Source organism: Lepidothrix coronata, unplaced genomic scaffold (assembly GCF_001604755.1).
Source record: "Lepidothrix coronata isolate B3197 unplaced genomic scaffold, Lepidothrix_coronata-1.0 Scaffold1, whole genome shotgun sequence".
Lineage (NCBI taxonomy): Eukaryota > Metazoa > Chordata > Aves > Passeriformes > Pipridae > Lepidothrix > Lepidothrix coronata.
The window spans coordinates 12,213,373-12,233,543 of NW_016690181.1; positions in this window are offsets into that span (position 1 = coordinate 12,213,373).

Sequence of the window (20,171 nt, forward strand, 5' to 3'; positions counted from 1 at the left end):
GGCTTGCACAGGGTGATTGTCCTAGCACACAAATTCCAGATGCTGTCAAAGTCCCATGTTACCCGACAGAAAAACTGTGGTAGCACTGCTTAAAAAAACAGAAAGGAAAGAAAAAAAAAAAAAGAAAAAAAGCCCAAGAACAACTAACTGCCTTTAAAAAGAGAATTACTTTTGATGTCTGCATGGCCAGCTGTGACATCCATCTGCCATTCTCCTTCACAGCATGTTCAATGCTGCTGAAGGTATGGGTGAGAAATCTATGTGGTGGTTTCAAATTCAGCATGTGCCTTGAAATGAGGACTCAGATGGGCGATATCAGTGTGATTGTAGGAGCATCGTTTCTTTAGCCTCAGTAGTGGGAAGACAAAAACCTCATGTGTTTCAGTAACCAATTGTTAGCTAACAACTACTCACAGTTTTATTTAATCCTTGAGTGCTAATAGAGAAGCAGCAACATGATTGTTTAAAAATCACAGTCTTTCATTAAAAATATTTTCTGAGGCTTATTAGTTAAGAAACAAATGTATCTAATGTGTCACAAATAATACATCTGAGCAGACAACATAAAAAATAAAAGCTATGCATAGGCCAAATACCACTTCTGGTTATATTGTGTAACCCAATGGAGAAGATACATGTAAATGAGAACAAGACGCACCCCTATAATTGTAACTGTATAGAATTATAGAGAGCTTTGACCACAAAAAAGTAACTGAAATTGTCAAAATGCTGACTCTGTGCCAAATACCTTGGGGCTGAGTTTGACATCCACTGTGATGTGTTGTTTAGGGAGAGGACTCAGAGGGAGAAATGTACCTCTGTCCCGAAAACCCCTGCCTTGAACTGGGCCAGATGCCCAAAAGTGGTGTGCTGTATCACAGCATCTCAGTTTATCCCACCACATTTATTCTCCCGTGGTTTTTATTGATGCTTTGCCCTTTTTCTTCTTCTCCTCAATGACTCAGTCTTGAACCTACTAAGATGGTGGTGTTACTGCCTTTGAAGTTGAAGCAAGTCCTCCTATCTGTTGGTACTGACATTTTGTGCACAAGACACCCGTGGGTTTCATGCCAGTCCTGAGCTGCCAGTGCTTCCTCTGCCTCTTAGGACACTTGAAGTTTGGATCCCTGAAACCACAACCTTTGCTCATTTGACTCAGTACAATGCTAGGAAAAAATTTGTGGTGCTACTCCCTTGAAAGCTGATGCTGGCAATGAAAGGAAATTCCTGGATTTGAATGCTTGTCTGTTTACTTATTTATTTACTTTTGTGTTCAGCAGTGGGAAAATATTTTCATCCTTCTCCTTGTCTTGTCAAAAACACTTTATTCATCACAGCGGGCACCAGAGTGCAAAACTGGACTGCAATAATTTCTCCTCATCCCGGATCTTTCTTGGTCGTCAGTGAAATGCTGCAAGGCTGGGAGAAGACCCGTGAGGGATTTCTGAGGATGAAATGGCCACCCTCATTTTGCAAGTCCACCACAACCAGCTTATTCCTCCCATCGCCTTGGGACATCGGCTCCATGCCCTGCGATGCTGGTCTGCCACACATCGTTGATGGAGCTGCCAGCGCTCGCCTTGCCTCTGAATGGAGAGGGCATGCCCTGCCACTCCGCCTGCCTGTCTTGCCTTTTGCTTTATCCTGTCTGTGAACTCCTGACCTTGATTGCTCCTTCTCCTCGCCCATGCTCCCCTCCCTCTTCCAAACTCCAAGACGGTCTCGTGTTTCTTGGAATTCGGCAGCGTGAGGGCTTCTTGTTGATTGGTATAAACAATCTTAAAGGTCACATTTTCCCCCCCCTGCAGAGGGAGTTAGGGTGTGTGTGTGTCTAAAATAAAAGGCTTCTCTCAAATTAACAACCACAAGGATGTAAACATGGAAGCCAAAGGGAGCTGTTCACTAGCAGTGTGAAATGTGCCAAAGAAGCCCTTCGGGGCTTTCTTAGGAAAGAAAATGTGGGCACAAGATGTGGCATGCTCTTGTGGCTGACTGGCAGGGAGAGGTCAGGGTGCCAGAGGATAGTGGCAATCATGCCCTGCATGGATGGTGACATTGGATTTGAGCAGCTTTGTTTGTGCCAGGGCTGGCACTGGTCATCCCGCTAAGCTGGGGGGGGAATGCAGAAGTCGTGGTGGCTTTGAGCTGCAGGGGCAGGAGGCCTGGAGCTGTGGGATAGCATTTCACTCATCCAGGCGCTGGGTGCCATCCAGCTCCTAAAGCCGGTCGGCTGCCTTTGTGGACTTCAGTGAGAATTGGGTCAGAGCCCTGTCTGGGGAGAGGCTTGTGGAAAACAAGCACAAAGCAAACGTAGGTGCTCAGAGCTTATGTCTGCTTTGGGCTGAATCACAGCCAGGTCTCCACTCCAGAGGTTTATGCGCTTGGTTACGTGAGTTCAAGTACCGCGGGGAGTCACAGTCTTGACAAGCTTGGTTGTGCCAGGAAAACCCTTTGTAGGTGCAGCCTACAGTGGGATGAGAATCCTTTAACTGCTGTAGTTTGTCTAATCTGGGGAGAGAGTTTAAGTGCAAAAGGACAGCACCTCTTCTTATCTTAATAAATTTTCTGGTATCCGAAAGGCTGTGTGGGTTTAATGTTTTCTAGCCCAGTCCAGCTTTAGGGTTATTAAAGCTGCTTTGCACTGTGCTCTCCCCTGGTGTGTTGCAGGAGAGGAGGAATGTTTTGGGATGTTGCATGGTAGCCGCTGCCTCTTTGCCAAGGCTTCAGAAGTGAGCAAGCTGAAAAACTGTATTTCAAAACTGGCCCATGTCTTCAGGAAACACAGCAAAACTTCATATCCCAGCAAACTTCTCTGAACTACAAATTAACATAAGTTCATTGAAGAGAAATCTGTAGAGATTGCTAAATGTGTAGTGATGTCATTCTTAAGAAGTTGCTGAGTAAAAATTGTTGGAAATGAAGAGAACACTGAGGGAAAGTATTAAATATGTCTGCTGAATTTTATTCCTCCTTATATGTCTGTTTTATCCACTGCTAAAGACAAGATACCCAGTTAGATGAACTTTCAGTCTGGCTCAGTAAGACCACTCTTTATTTTCTACATCTAACTCAGCTTTCTGTGGTCTGATCCCCTTTCTGAAGGAGATAACCAGGCACAACTTAGTGCAGTGTGCATTAATGGGCATGTTCATAACCCTGTTTGCCTTGACTGGTAGATGTAGGCAAACTAGGGCAGATCTAATTCCAGCACTCAAGACCTGAGAAAGTATTTTGCATGTTTTTTCTAGCCAATTTTCTAAGGAAATAAACTTTATGCAAATGTATATTGTATATGAACTTGTGCCCCTGCTTGTCCCTCCATTTCCTTCCTTAGGACTCTTAAGCCGATTTCAATCTAATTTATGAAGGGAGTAGAGATTTCAAAAATAATCCGGTTTCTACAGATATAGTAAAATTTAGAGCTGGCGAGGAGGCATGTCCCACTAATGGGTGTAAATCTCAGAACTTACTCAGACACAAAAAATTACACAGGGAGAAGATGTTAGGAAAAAACTCAGCCATGGGAAATGCTTCCTGGGCTCAGTAAGCATACCAAGGATACCAACTCTCATTAGATCTTCTGCTTTTTCTCTTGTTTATTTCCCTAAACCTCTACTCATGCCAGTTCATGTCCTGAATGGAAGCAGAATCTCGGAAAAAGCAAGAAAACAATTTTTTTTTGACTGGTATTACAACAGATCTGAGATGCCCAGAGATCAGGATCCCTTTGTTCTTGGGTGCTTTCCATCTCATACACAATAAGAGACAATCCCTGGTCTGAAGGGTTTAAAACACCAGATGCAGACTGAGGAGGGAAACTGGGTCACCAACTCACACTCCAGGTTTGCAACCTGGCTTGAGAGCTTTGAGTTTGCTTTCTCCCCCTAATCAAGGGTCCTTGGGGCCATGCGGTTCTAGATGCCCTTGTAAGAACTCCTCAAAATCTTGTCCAGATTGTAACTGAGCTTATGATGATGCTAGTGATGCTCTCATTGAGTTAATGCTTGAAAAATGAGGTGCTATTTGCCTCCATGTCTAAACCAAAAATGATTGCCTACGTCCCTCCTCTTGCTCCAGAGAACTTTTATAAGATGACGAATAGTCCATTTCTATCTTCTGTGGGGTGGGAAAGGAAGGGAGGTGGCAGGTTTGAGAAGATGCATTTGTGTTCTAAATTGTATGGGTATTTTAACTATTGTCTGCTTTGTTAGTCTGTTGCTAAAGGGCAGCAAACTTCATTCCTGTTCCCAAATGTTGCGTGGCTGAGAGATGAGATCAGACTGTCTGAGAGTCATTTGCTGATACATCACCTTTGTTTAAATTCCTAGCATGTTATGTTTTCTAACAAAAAAAGTGCCTGAAAGAACTACTGGTGTCCCAGAATGATTGTAAATGTTGAATTTATCTCAACGTAAGTTTGAAAACTGCACAAAAATTCATCAAATTTAAAGTTTTGCTGTAATTTCAGGCTTGATAAGGACTTCATGGGGGTTCATTGAATGAAAATAGTAAATGGTTAGAGAGAGAGGGCTCCAAAGCAACTAAGAAATAAATTACTTATTTGCCTGTCCTTCAGTGCTATAGTGGACAATTCCAAACTATTTTTGCTGAAAAAATCAGTTTTAGTTAAATGGAACACTTCAAGGAGAATGATAATTTTCATAAGCAATAAACTGTTGTAGGACCTGAAATACTAACCCCAGTCACATAAGCACTTGTCAAAATTTGAATTAGTTTTATCCAAGGCTGCTAAAAGGCTTTTAATGCTTTCTGAGTCAAGCCATTGTAAGATGCTCCAAAGTGAGATAAATAAAACTACAATTTTCTGTGGGAAATAAAAAAAGATGAAAAAGACCAAAAACTGCTTCTGTGAAGCACCAGTATCTTTTAAGAGATATACAGTGAGGAGGACAGGTCTGGGATACTTCTGAAGGAAATGCTGGCTCTGCAGAGGAAAGACGAAAAAACCTCATGCCCTGATGATATGAACCATAGTGGGGTTTTTTGCCATTATTTGAATCTTCAGTTTCAAGCAGTCAGGAGAGCTGATACTTTTGGTGACACATCTCATCTCATCAAACACTTAATTTTCTTCCTGTCAAAGTTTTCCACAGGAAATCTCCAGCCAAAATGTAATATTAGGCATGATTCTTCCCTCATTTCCATTGCACTAACACGGTCTGAGTGGCAGGGCTGTTTTTTGCTAAAATCTCAGGCTGTCAAGAACTGGCCCTTCTGCCAGAGTGGAGCGGGAAGCAGTTTGGAGAAGTCTGCATGCATATTTTCGTAAGACATGTCACGCTCAGGGGGAACTTTGGATCCACAGGATATGGAGGCAAGGCAGTCCACTTCCCCCATGGCAAAGCTTCTCTTTTTTCAGAAAGTGTCCCTCCCCTCTCCCCTGTGTCCTGGCGCAGGACTTGGGTCATGCTCAAAATTCCATCCTGTCCCTCTGCTTCCTGCCCTTTCACCCATCACAAGAGTGATAAAACACCCATCCGAAGGCACTGTGGAACTGATTGCTCTGTTATATTTTCAGAAATTAAAAGTTATCTTGCAAAAGCTGGTTCTGCGGGAATTTCAAAGGGATCATACTGATGCGAGATGCCTGGCATCTCAGGACTTTCGGTATCTGAAATCTTTTATGCTTTGATGAATATCCCAACCTCAATGCTTAGATTCTCTTTTTGCAGACACTGCTGTTTAGCAACATGAGAAATGGCCAGGACTGTCATGTTTGCACTGACAAAAATGTCCCTCAATGAATAATGGATCCTTCAGATTTGGGGTTTTGGACTGATAGGCTCAAGCTGAGAAGTTGGACTTCTGGCTTCACAGGAACAGAGGAAACTCTGCCTAGGAACAGTTCACCACTCAGATACAAAAGAAGCTGGGCACTTTGAACAGGTCTCTCTTGAAGTTCACTGTATTGTCCTGGGGCACCTGCTCTGGGTGATTCTGCTTGAGCAGGGCGAATTGGACAAGATGACCTCAAAAGGTCCTTTTCCACCTAAACCATGCTGTGATTTAGCCTCTTAACTTGGAGTGTATTTCTTAGTCTGCAATGAGTTAATCTGGATACTGGAAGCAGCGTATCTTTAACAGTACCACAGAATTCCCTTATATTAACCTTTTTATGTTCTACCTACCTAATTTGTATGTAATTTTCATGTTCTGTCATACTACATTTCAGTCTAGACCAACTTGTAGGTAACTAAGCAGAGTTAGAAGGTGATGTCCTGCGAACATATCTGGCAGTCACCCCTTTCAGGTCATCTCTTTACAGCAGCTGCTGCCTGTTTCTCAGTGCCTCCCAGACCCTTGCCATCCTGTCTGTGGCCCTGGTCAGGCTCAGCATGCCAAAGGAGACAAAGCCTCCTCCCGCATAGCTTGGGCATAGCTTAACCACATTCTTCAATGACTGTTTCTCCCCAGTGACCTTACTCTACAGCTCTGGTGGTCAGTTGACTATTATGCTGCGAGCTTGCCCGCATTCCTCCACCCACTCAGGCAAGCACTGCTCACTGGGAAGGGGCGGTGAGGCAGGGAGGAATCCGACCGTCTGGAGACTTATTCAAGGGAAACAAAAATTTCTGGCCACTGGGACTATTCTGCCCATCACTTCTACAGCAACAGGGAGGTTGGAGCAGCTGCACAAAGAGGGTCTGACCACTGTGGTTACCACACACCCTGAGGTGACAGGCATTCCCGTGGCAAGCCAGCAGGCTCTGCTTGTTGCCACACTGCTTGGCCCTTTCCTCATGTTGAGAGGAAACACCAAAGAGAACAGCCTGGAGAAACCTTCTCAGGGCAGTCGCCACTTGTCATGTTTGTGGGAGCCTTGCAGTAACAGGTTTGGTTCTTTAGTTCCTCCACTTTGAAGGCTGTGAAGACTGCTAAGCTAAGGATCTTAAACACAGTAAATCATACAGCTTGTCGGTTTTGAGAACCTTTTAATTTTGACCACTTAATGTGCAACTTCTAAAATAACAGTTTCAATTTCTTATATATGTGTGTGAGAGAGAAAGACAGACGAGACATGAGCTAGATAGGGAGTTTCAATGCAGATGATTTTACAACTCTGGAGCCAACTCATACAAATTACAGTGGAGAAAGGTTTGTACAGTAAGAGGAGAAGGTTAGAATCCTGCTATTTTATTACTGCTATGGTAAGATTAGAAATGTTAAGGATTTGTGAAGAAGTGACTGTCAGGAAAATTTATGATTCTCATCACTCAGCCACTCTGCACATCCTGTGTATTTTCTGACATACTTCCAACAGCATAAATATTAATAGAGTAATACTGACATTTAGGCCTGATCCAAGTCTCATTAAATTCAGTAGAAATGCTCCCATTGTCTTCAGTGGAAGATGGATCATGGTCTTGAAAAGGAACAAAGGAGCAGAAAATACCAAGTGGGGCTTTGTGGGGCTAAATAATGTTGTTATCAAATCAGAACTCCTCAGCTTCCTGACTCTGAGCATTTCACTCTGTGACCTTTAACGTTAAATTATTGCCAAAACAGGAAGAAGAAATTAAGGCTTGATAAGGGTTGAGATGGTCACAGATTTTACCAGCCTCACTGATGGAATGTGACAATTTCTTCAATAGGAATGAGTTGGGCGTGAATTGTTCATCAGTCGTTTTGATTTATTCAACCTTTCAGCCCCGTAGTTTGCAGTGGCAGGGATTACTAGAAACTCAGCAAAAGAAATTCTTTCTCCCACTTAGTTTATAACATCTGCAGGTGCAGGAAGAGTTACAGAGAGAGGATTAGCTATTATAAAATGGCTCCATTTACTTCATTGACGAGATAGCCCAGAATCAGCAATGTGGATACCATGCGAGAATCTATTGCAAAAGCTTTTTTGGCATTGAAATATCTCCCTCCTTTTCTAGATCAAAATCTTTTCCCCAAACCTTTCTGCATAGCAATTAGTTACAGCTGTGTTTTGCAAAGCCACCTAGGGAATTTGGATGTCCAGTTCCCATAAAGTTTAATGTGAATTAGGTTTCCAAGCAGCTTTGAAAGTTCAGCTGAGTTAGGACTGGAACCCTTTTGGTTTTGATACAGTTTTGTGCATGGAACCCCTGCATCTCTGGATGACAAAAAAAAAAAAAGAAAGATATTTTGAGTTTTTGTCATCACCTTGCAGAGCACAGGCCTCATTGAAACAGTTACATTGGAGCCTGCAGCACCTGCAAAAGTTACACTTTGTGTCAAAACAAGCAAAAGTAATTTTTCCAGAGTTCTTCATAATTGTTAAGACCAGATTTCCAAGATAATCCCTCTTTGCAACCAAATACAGGCCAGGTTTCCAAAGGATCCTTTAATGAAATCACAAATGTTGCATCCCAGTGCACTGAGTTTTCCTGAAAATCTGGCCAAGGATGGAGTGACCGCAGAAGACTCTGTACTCAGAAGTACTTAGCAAGTTGCAGGCCAGAACAAGCTGTAGGGTACGTTTTCCTGGAGAGCTTATCAGCAAATGTGTGAACTTTGCCAACTTTGGCCACCACCAGAACTTCCAGTTCTTCCTCTTGTCAATTAAGAGGTTACTGTCTGATCTGTGAGGTACAAGTACAGGCATATCTACTGTTTGAAGAAAAAATATACAGGGAGTAACAAACAGAAGATCCAAGTGAAACAGCTCAAGAACGCAAGAACAGCTCAAAAATGCTCAACTGCAAGAATGAAAGTGGGACTTGCACTATGCACCACACAACAGTCTCCTTGCTACCAGCATCTGCAGAGGTGATAGCTTCACTATCACCAAATTATGGCTTAAGAGGACAGAAAGGTGGAGAGGAGGGAAGGAGAGAGAAACCACTTTAGTGCAACTAGCTGGTGCAGAAGCCTCATGAAAAGAGATTGGTTATTTAAGCTGCAGACTTCTCAGAAAAGGAACACTCTAGAAATATTTCCTGTAGCTACACCAGGGGTCTACAAATCTTAGCCAGCAATCTGGAGCCACATTGGTAAACAAACATGTACTGAAAAAAAAACCCAACATATTTTGAGAAATAGGTCCAAAGCAACTTGGATTACTAGCTTTCCAGTGTTAGTACTCAGTGGCCACAAGAGCAATAAACCAAAAAGATTCCCCTCTTAGTTGAAAACAGAAGCAGCTGTTTATGATCAGTCCTGTTTGGAGCCTCTAACACCGTAAAACCAAACCTACAGTGACCTCAGTGAATTTTGGGGGGGCACAAAATATATGTGTGTTTGCAGTGTTGCAGTAGAGAGAGAAGCCAGCTGAAGGATTTGGACCACCCCCCCCCCCATCTTCTGTTTAAAAGTTAAGCTGCACATTAGCCCTCAAAGAACAGAAATGGAATGCTGCAATTTTTTAACTCTTGTCCTACTGTTTGCAGTATTTGTCTGCTAGGCTTTTTACTTTTTTGTATCTCTACCCCCCAGCTCTGGAGAGTTCATGGAGTTCCTTGGCTGCCATGAAATTAGCAGGTGCTGATGGAAATAGTCATGAGTACTCAGGGGTGGCTTTCTACTCAGGCATGAGATGAGTAAAGGGATTTCATGGTGCTGGTTGGTCAGGCAGAGTACACCAGAGAAAGCAGAAGACCTGGTCTCCCATTCTTGTCATCTTTTATGGCACCAAGCTGTCATCTACTTATACCTTAGAGGGAAGGGATGCCATCCAGAGGGACCTTGGCAAACCAGAGAGGTGGGCCTATGTGAACCTCATGAAGTTCAACAAGGCCAAGTGAAAGACCCTGCATCTGGGTCAGGGCAGTCCCAAAGATGCATGCAGGCTGAGTGATGAGTGGATTGTGAGCAGCTCTGCAGAGAAGGAGTTGGGGGGGTTGGTGGATGAAAAACTGGACATGACCAGCAATGTGTGCATTCAGCCAAGAAACCCGACTGCATTCTGGGCTACATTAAAAGAAGCGTGGCCAGTAGGTTGAGGGAGGTTAACCTCCTCTCTACTCCAGTCTCATGACACCCCATCTGAAGAATTGTGTCCAGCTTTGGGGCCCCTAGCATAAGAAAGATATGGGCCTGTTGGAGCAAGTCCAGAGGAGGCAATGAAGATGATCAGAGGGTTGGAACACCTTTCCTCTGAGGATAGGCTGAGAGAGTTGGGGTTATTTAGTCTGGAGAAGGGAAGATAAGCCTCTGGGGAGACCTTCTAGCAATCTTCCAAATACTTAAAGGAAGTACTACAAGAAAATGGGGAGAAACTTTTTATCAGGGAGCATTATGAGGGGTAAAGGTTTTTAACTGAAAAGGAGTAGATTTAAATCAGATATTAGGAAGAAATTCTTTACTATGAGGGCAATGAGAAACTGGGACAGGTTGCCAAGAGAGGTTGTGGATGTGTCATCCCTGTAAGTGTTGAAGGACAGGCTGAATGGGGGTTTCAGCAACCTGTTTTAGTGGAAGATGTCCCTGTCCATGGTATAGGGTTTGGAACTAGATGATCTTTAAGGTCCTTTGTAATCCAAATCATTCTATGATTTTGATGGCTTTCAGATAAATAATGTTGCTTGGATGCTGTTAGCGAAATCTGCTTTGGTCACTTGTGTTACCAAACACTGTCTTACCCTTTAGCTCCAAAGAATGCCTTTTTTGTCCCCTGAAATTTTATTTTATTTTTTTTAAATTAATTTTTTTTTCCAGAACAGAAAGCTGTTGGGTATTTTTTACAGAGCGTTGCTTAATGTGATCTGGATGTTGTCAGGTAGGTTCAAGTACTTGTAAGCCTTAACCTATGTCAGGAAAAAAGATCAGTGTGGCTTAGGTAAACACATGTCTAGTTGAGGGTTGTGGTGCTTAGTGGCTCTTTGTTCAGCTTTACTCAACTAGGAAAACTTTTTTAGTCCTTAGAAAGGTCAGATGCAGAAAAATAAGTGTAGTGGTCTAACAGAAAGGTGCTCACCTCATGAAGGTGAAGCTCAGGGCTGGCCAGTGCAGAGGTGAGTTGCAGCTTCGTTTGCCATGCAGCCTTTTTCCTCTGCATGAAACAAAAGTTCCCTCTCCCCACCCCCCTTTGCATTATTTCCTCTCCTCTCTTTTTTCTCTTCCTGTCAAATATTTAAGCAGATATTTCCTTTCTGGTGGTGTGCCAAGGAGCATTCCAACTCTGCCCCCTTTGAAAATAAAAAGGCTGACCCCCATTTCCATAACCAAGGAAGGGACAGGTAGCCTTTGTTTGTGTTTCAGAGCATGACTGTTTTTCCTAGATTCCCATCAAAAGAAGAGAAATGATGCTGTTATTCAGAGGAGGAATCGGTCAGTGACCCCAGCAAATGCAGTAACAATGGCAGCAAAATGGATGGTACGAGCTGAACGCTTTTTGGCGATGAACCTTCTGGCTTTGGCCAATTCCTTCTCTTGCCCTCTTCCTCTCCTCTCTCTACAAGATTTCCCTGTTTTCTTGTGTTTAAGGCACGTCAAACCCTGGAATAGCCCTCACAGGCATTAGTCACCAGTGATTAAAATAGCCACTAAGCAGGCAAGAGCCTGCAAAGATTTGTGCTAAATTGGGTGTATCACTGTTTGTAGCAAGGGTTGCTAATTTGCAAACCTCTCTTGTTATTATCGTTGTTTTTATATAATAGTGCCAAGGGGCTCCAGCTGACATTAAAGTTCCATTTCATCCACTGCTGTACAAAAGCAGAGAGTAGAAGAGTTTGTCATCTAGATGGGCACTGTTAAGAGTAGGAGAATTGAAGGACTATCTGGTCCATACAGCTGAAGCACAGAGGTCCCATTGGAAGAGAAGGAGAGGGAAAAGACCTACCCAAGAAATGGGCTTGAGTGCCCCCAACTCTGAGCAGGTTCTCAAGCTGGATGACTGCTCATCAGCTCCCTGCTGGCAGCAGGGATCTTGATGACCTGGTGCAGGCAGAGCTGCTGCCAAAATGGGTGCTGTGCTAGGGGTGAAGGTGGTACTTTTGTGAAGCCACAGAATATGCAAAGCTGGAAAGAAATCAGAAACACCAAACAAAAAGGCCATTCTGTTGGGGATTTGTGACAACAAGCTCATTTGAAAGGGCAAAATTTTCACCTTGGTCCAGAGAAGTATATCTGAAATTGTAATTGCAGATGTGTACTTGTCTTTCCCTGCCTATAAAATGAAGACAGTAGTGTGACCTCACAGGGACTGTGTGTGGTTTAAGGGCTCAGTTTTATACATGTTCATGATCTTGGACTATTCCTGGTGACCTGAGTTGTGAAGTCCATTTGCTAATAAGAGTGACTGATGTAATATAGTGACTGAATCTATTCATTAAATACATCAGGTTCCCTGCTAGCCAAAAGTATCACTAGTGGTTAAGGTTTTCATTTCTAGCACCTAGAGGAAACTGTAAGGATTTACCCCAGTTTTAAGCCCTTTAACTCCAACAGCAAAAAACCCCCCAAACGCTGTGGTTTTTATTGCTCGAAGTCTTGGATTCTGTCCTGCCAATGGCTCATGGATAATACATGTTTTTGATGCAGAACAGAAATTGGAATTCATGTAAGAACAACTTGGGTCAGGCTGTGAGCTGTGAGTGTATCAGAAGGGATTTTCCCTCTGTGTATCTGTGTCCAGCTGAGAGGAAGTAACAAAGAATGTGTTTAAAATCAATGGAATTAGTCGAACTTCTTTGACGCATAATAAAGATTTATATTTTTTGAGATTTTAAGTGAAGTTTTGGCTATGATTTTGTTTTGTCTGCAGTAGTCACATATCTCTAACTGTATAATAAACTACAAGATCTAAGTGGGATTGCTAGAGTTCTGTGTTGCTCTGCAGCAAGCAACACTCCAGCTGCCCACATTGACAGTAATAGTGGTGGTTTTATGGAGAGGGCACATTTTAAGTATTGGTTGTTAGTTTGTGTGTTAACATGTGGTGAGTTGAGTTAAGTACAGAAATTAACTTGCAGTAAGTTTTAATGCAGCAATACATAATTTGAGGCAGCTGTCACCAGATCAAAACTCTGAGCACTTTGCTCACAGTGAAGGGGATCCCTGGTTTGGGAAAGCTGCTAATGAAGCATTGAATGATGATATGTGATTAGTCTCCTTGCCATTGACAAGGCTTGGGCATTGAACTTCAAACAAAGTGTGTTTTCAGAGTGCAAGGAGAGTGTGTGGGAAATGTTGTACCGAGCTGTGAGTGTGGAAAGTTGAGGAAGTTGAGTGATGAGGTTTAAGAAGGCTTCAAAGTGGCTGTGGATGGATGTGCAGCGGAAGAATGAAGTGAGGGTGAGCTGTGAAAATTAGTCTCAAACGTCTCTTGTCTTCAACCAATTTATTTTGGTTTTCCTGTGAAAATGTCATGTGGATAGAGAAGGGACATTTGGCTGCTAGTTTCTCCAGTAAGGAGTGCGGAGGTTTGGGTTTGGTAACTCCATGGAGCCAGAGGTGAAAGTGGAAGTGGTGGGGCTTGCTCCTCTCAGCAGCAGGATTTTAGAGGCTATGTCTTCCAAGGCACTACCCTGATGTGCTGATACTCTTGCGAGTTAGTGCTATTATATCTTGAACTTTCCCTTTAGGGTTTTGTCCTGCGTGGTGGTTTTAGCCCTCACTTGATTACTGAGAGGAAAGGACACAAAGAATCTGTGAAGCAGCAAAGCTACCTTTTCATTTTCATTTCCAAAGAGACAACCTCAAAACATTCAGAGAATCTACCCTAGGGGAGGGAAATCTCCAAACCTCCTATTAAGGTACCACTGCAGCACCTCATCTTAGTGAGCTAAGATCTCTCATTAAATGCTTCCCAAGCCATATCTGGGCTACAGGCTCTCTTCCTTGAATACCCTAGATGGAGGGGAGGAGAAAAAAAAAAAAAGAGAAAGAAAAAAGCCAGCCCAATCCACTTTCCAAATGCCGTTCAGTCTGCACTGATTATATAGTGTGATTGATAAAAGCCGAGTGAGCTGAGGTCAGAGCCTCAGGATGCCCGTCCCCATGCCATGAAGGAGCTTTTTGTACGTACGTGCATGTGCATGGAGGACGAGCGTAGTGTTTGTTTCTTGAGAAATCCTCAGATGCTCCCCAAAGAATTCTAAATTTAAAGCAGTGTAAAATGCTCCATCAAACATGTTTTACAGTCATGAGATCGCTGCCTGTGAAATCTACTCCAGTGACTGTTCACGAGACCTTTTGAATAATCTCTTGATTGTGCTTTACTTGCTGTTGGGTGCAGTTGTCATGGAAGACAGGGCAATTGTTTTATAGTCCTGTCTGGGTGGGGAAACCTTGGAGAAAGACTGCTTCACCCAAGGTCATTCCAAACATGTAAAATATATTCTGCCTCCAAAAATAAACAAGATAGATACATATGGCTGGGCCTGGGGGTGAAGCAGGAGTCAATGAGGCATCTGGGGCCAAGGACTTGCTTTCAAATTGAACAGAGATTGCAGTGTAGTAGTCACACGGAAGTGTTTTCCTGAAGCTTTTCTTGTTTCTTCACACTGCCCAGGAGTGGGACCAGTTATGGTGGACAGAAGCCAAAATAGAGATTTCTCTAGGAGATCAGATGGGAAATAATTTTCCCGGCTGGATGCCCCTAGAATTGGTGAGTTCCTAGAGTCATAACCATGCTATTAGCTTATACAGAGGTACTGCATCCTGGTCCCTTGCCAATGGGCTGCTGTTCATGTAGTAAAGTGACTCTCTGGTGGTCTATTTAGGGCAGCTCCATTGTATTTCAATGATTTTTTTCACCCACAGTGGATCTGGTATGAAATATCAAAATTAGGACTTTGAAATCTGCCCAAAAGACTGGGGAACTGGACTGCTACTGACTGATTGGATCTAGGTGTGGTACTGGTGCAGTGGAATTAAAATGGACTGTGATAGGACATGATCTCATCATCACTATGCCCCAACAGGAAAATAAACATCTCAGCTCTGTCTAACTATTTGTTCCAGTAATATCTTGATTCTGGCTTAACCTCTATGTAACAGCACAAAACCATTTTTCTGTGGCATTTCTTCCTTTCTACAAATAAACAGAATGGAGGGGAGAGGAAGTATGGCCAAGTGTTATAATATTAGGAGCAGTAAGACAAAATTAGACATGGCAAAATTGCAGTTCAGTCTAAAGGAAGAAGAGTTGTGATGTGTAACACTTCACCCATGGCTAGGACTTGGCTGTGCTAGGGCTGTGCTCATAGAGAGACAGTTCCTGACTTGAATAATTGACAGTCCAGAAAGATGACAAGTGAGATATGACAAGCAGTCCTTTCTTTTCAGTGGGAAAATTTGGGTACACAGGGTTAATTTTTTTCCTTTGTAAGTTAGCAGGATCTTTGCTACAGGACTAGAGTTTCACTGTAAGTCATTTGGCCAAAGTGTGTGTGGCATGTTTGTCTGAGTGCCTTACTCATCCTTCTGCACATAGGCTGGTTTTCACCTCTAAAGTATGATGGATCATTGTAAAGTAAAGATATCTTTAAGTAACCCAGGCTTGTGCATGAGTGTTGTGCATGATCTCATGCACACAATATGTTGCCTGTTATCCCTCTGTGTGTTCAAGCATGGTCATACACATGCCACTGCAGGCCAAAACCCATGGATGTGCTATAGCTGGCCGGAGATTGTTGCTCCAGGGTGGAGACACCCCAAGCCACACTCAGCTCTGAGAAGCAGGACATGCTCTGGAAATGCCTGTGAAATGTGGGTGTAAAAGTGTTCAGGGCCAATTTGGCCCCTGTGTGGTGTGAATGCAGTTAAGTCCTTATGCCAGGGGGCAAGGTCTGAGCAGTGTAGCTGTTATCCAAATAATGTGGGACACTTTCGTAGAGATGTGTCTGGTTGGGAATATGGAAACTCGGATCTTACGTTTCAGCACTAGTGCTCACTCCCGGGTTAGCTGGATTGAGGCTGGAGCCAGACTGCAATCTCCCCAAGTTATTTCTGCAATGACGAATATATGCAGAGTCAAGCAAAAAGCATCTCGGAAGAAATGAATTACCAGCCAAATATAGATTATTTCATTTTGAGGGACATCATCCAATTTACTCAACTTCTCAGTCATTCAGCAACTTTTAATGTCTATTAATACCTATATTTATTGTAACCATGCATACTAAAGGCCCAGTCTGTGTTACATCTTTCTTGTTTGTTCCTGGCATATAATGTTAGACGTAGTCACCCATAGACAAAGCCTTTTCTTTTTTTTCTGAGACACAGTGCAAAAACTTCTCATGTGTAAGTATTTCCCAATGGATCTTATCTCCTTTTTGTGTAGCAATAGCCAGGAGAGGGCAGGGACAGAGTGGGGTAATTTTCAAAGTGGGCTAGTTTCTTTTAAATGCATCTTCTGGCACTGATTCAGCAAACTATACACATATTTATTTGTGATAGTTTTGATGTGATGTAAGCATGTGCTTGAACTTAAAGGTAAGCTTTGTATTTTGCAGAATAATTGTCCTAATGCCTTATTTGAGGGTGCAACCATCAAATGGCACAATTGTGCATTCTGCTTGGGCCAAAGTAGTATGGAAGAAAAAGGCAGCTAAACTCAACTAGTTACAAGTCCTGCATAAGTACAGCAAAACTCAGAGGCTCAATCATAGGCTTCTTAGAAACCTTGTTGAAAATTGGTAGTCCCCAAATGATAAAATACAGAAAATTTTTCTCTGATAAAGCTAAAAAGTGGTGATTTTTCTTCTGAAATACTGTAGCAGAAGCACTAATGAGATAAATGTATTTATGTCGTGAATAAAACGCCTGATGAAAACTAATCCGAGAGATGGAGTAAGTGATTGAAGAGGGCCAGGATTGTCAGTACTCTCCATCTGCTTTGCATCATTGAGCCGGGCAAAACATCAGAGCATATTGGTGAATCTGGCAGATGTCATGTTATTTTTATGTCATCCTCATTCTTCCAGGGCCTGATCCAAGCCCCACTGAAATCCATAGAAATGAGTGGACTTTCCTTTACATCAGCGAGCTTTGGATTGGTTCCTTCCTTGCTCACTGGTAACGTCAGGAGTCTGCAATGAGTCTTGGAGACATTTTGACAGAGCAGGCAGGCACAACTGTGCTTTCTTTTTTAATCCTGCCTTTTGATGATCTTGTTATTGATGTATGGTGTTGGCTGAAGCCCAGAGATAAAATGAAATGGGAAGCATAACAAACTGGAAGATGCATACTGATTTAGAAGGTAATGAGACCATTCCCGGAAGTGCTGAAATTCAATGGGATTTAGAATCCCAAGGACCCTATTATTCTGGAAAATGGACCACATGCTTTCAAGACATTTGAGCAGCTCTGAAAACTTCATCCATCACTTCTATGAAGAGCAGCATAGATCTTATGTAATATCACAGGCAACAGCCAGAACTGTTGAGAGTATAACCCGCAAAATGGCCTGATCTTCTATTGTTTCTGAAGGTGTGAATTCCTCTTTTCCTGATATTAAGTAACTTTTGGGTGTTGTTCTCTTCTGTTAAAAGAGGAATCTGCTGTATGTTGCAAAAAGATGTTTATAAATTCGCTCACATGCCTGTCAATCCAGACATCCTCCTTATTCCCGTTATGTTTATTTATATAGACACACATAAGACTAACAATCTTACACTTATTAATCAAGGTGATTCAGCCCATGCCTCCCACTGTCTTTCTCTGATTCCAATCTTATTCCAAAATATAGCCCTAAATATCACTGGGGTTACTCATAAAACATGGTGATGCTCTGCATGAGTAAGACTATTTGAATCTGGCCTGGAGTAAAGTTACTAATTCTCAGTGAGAAGCAGAGCTAAACAAAGATTGCAAAATATTGTCCACTAATCTGCTCTTGAAGTTTTAAACATATTTTTTTGGTCTCTCTTCACTAGCAGATCTCTGAGCTAATGAACTTGCTGACAGGAATGTTCACCATAACAACCCATTTACAGCAAATATTGCAAGATCTTTGCACTCTTCCCTTCATTCAAAATAATATCAGTCTCCCTCCCCAAGGAATGACCTTCCTGTTTTAGTGTTTTGTCATTAATTGTGAATATTCACATTGGTAAGATGTTTTGTTTGTTTTACCAAATCCTCTTCCAGCAAGAAAACAGAATTAAAACAACTGAAGTAGAATTTAACAAAGAAAGACCTTTGAGCTCCAATGCCAAGAGAAAGGATGGTCTAGAAGTTTAAGCTGCAGGGAGATGTGCAAGTCAGCCCTTGGTCCACCAAGGGCTTTGCTGGGGGGGGGAAGTCAGCAGTGCTAGCCTTCAACTCTCCGTGTGGGAGCTCTCTACCTGGCAGCACACTGAAATGTTAACAGCTTTCAGGACCTCAGATACACTGAGGTATGTACAAGTGATGCATAATACTGACAAATCATCTGCTTGTGACCCAGCTATAAAAAAAAAAAAAAGGTGTAGAAATGATTTAGTTACAAATTCTTTACCTAAAGATGTCCTTTCATCTGCTGGTGGATATTTTCTTTGAGGAGATTATTCATGGAGCAAGGTTCTAAAATAAAAATTGAGGAGGATGGAGCAAAGCTGGGCTTTGGTGAATACATCTAAACCATAGACACATTGCAAACAAACTGAGCTTGTTCCCAGGCAACTCCCAAGTAGAAAATAGGCACAACTGTTCCAAACGATTTTCTCTATGATTTGTTTACCTAGCTGTAGGGTCTTCTTCAGCGTCAGGCAAAATCAAAGGAGGCACAGTTATTGACCTCAGCTTGCTTTGAATCTGGCCTGTAATGAGAGCTATACCCACACCAAGTTTCAAATTCCAAGCAGTTTGATGTGGCCTTTTACAGAGAAAAAAATGGTTAGAATTTTTATTACAATAAGAAAATGCAATTTTTCATTCTCTCCTCATTTCAGAAGGTCTGAAGGGATTTTACTCAACTTCCTCTTCTACCTTCAGGCAGAGACAAAATCTGAGAAATTGCAGTCCAGTTTTGGAAAGTTCTCAGGATGTGAAAATTAGGGGCTCATGGTGGGAAGCTGCTATTCAACGCACTTTGTTGTCATACATGCTTCTGGGAAGCCACCGCAGACCAGGTGCCTCCTTCAGCCTCACTTTGTTTTGTTCTGTAGCCTTCCATTGTCTGATCAGAATTATTAAAAAAAACCCGAACTGTCTGATCAGAACGATAGGAGGTTTTGCCCTGTTGGAACCAATCTGGCTAGAAGGTAGTCAAGATCTGGCCTTGTATAGCTGGCAAGGCAGCTTCTAGAATGTGACATCCAGTAGGGAAATGTAAATCTTTAAGTACTCTGCCTGAAACTTGGCAAGGTCAAATGCAGCCTTGCTGTTTACTTTGCCACCAAATCTAGCAGCCCCAGAGAAAACTGCATGGGCAGCTCAGGGAGGAGGAGAGGAATGATAGCTAAATTCAGGGGTTCTCTCTTTAGGCAAAGTCCTGAAACCTAGATATTTGCCTGAAACCTATTGCCCAGACATTTGATGATGCAAAGTGTAGTAGAGTAAGTATTGATCTGCTTTTCCAATGTTCAGTGCTTAGAAGAGTGTGGTGTGCCCTCAGCAAGAGCAAATGTGAGCCTTATAAATATCTGAATGCAGCTGGTATTATTTTCAAGCCCAATTTAGGCACCCTTATTAGACATTTTGGCAAAATACACCAGCAGTATGGAAAAGAGTCCATAGAACTGGAAAAATTTGCTGTAAATTCGCTGTTGTTACATCCACCAGTTTGGAAAAAATCATTGCAAAGGCACAATCCCTAAAATAAATGAAAGAAAATGCCTCATAGCTGCCGGCAGGCACTGGAGCTCCCCAGCAGAGGCTGCCTGGGAGCAGCAGAAACAACTGTGCTCAACTCTGCAGCCACAGTAAACAGCAGCTCGGCGTTAGCCCATCCAGGGGAGAGATGTGCTCTTTGCCATTGATGTAGGTTGTTGATGCTTCGGTCTCTTCCCTGGCTATAGACACCTACTCCTATTTTGTGATCCTGCACTGCTCCAGGCAGAGCTGGAGGAGACAGAAGGCGTGAATGGACAGCCAAGACCGAGCAGAGCCAAGGGACTGGCTTGGCTCTGGAAGGCAAAATGCAAGCTGAGCCATTGGAGCCGGCTGTACACAGATGAGAAGGAAAATGCACAAAGTGATAAATAACTTTGCTTAGGCTGCCAGGAAGGGCTGCCAGAACATTCTCGCTTGGCTATGCTCTGACTTGGCTTGCCTGCTGCCGCCAGCCCCCCTCCTGCTCAGACGAAATGCCGGGCCAG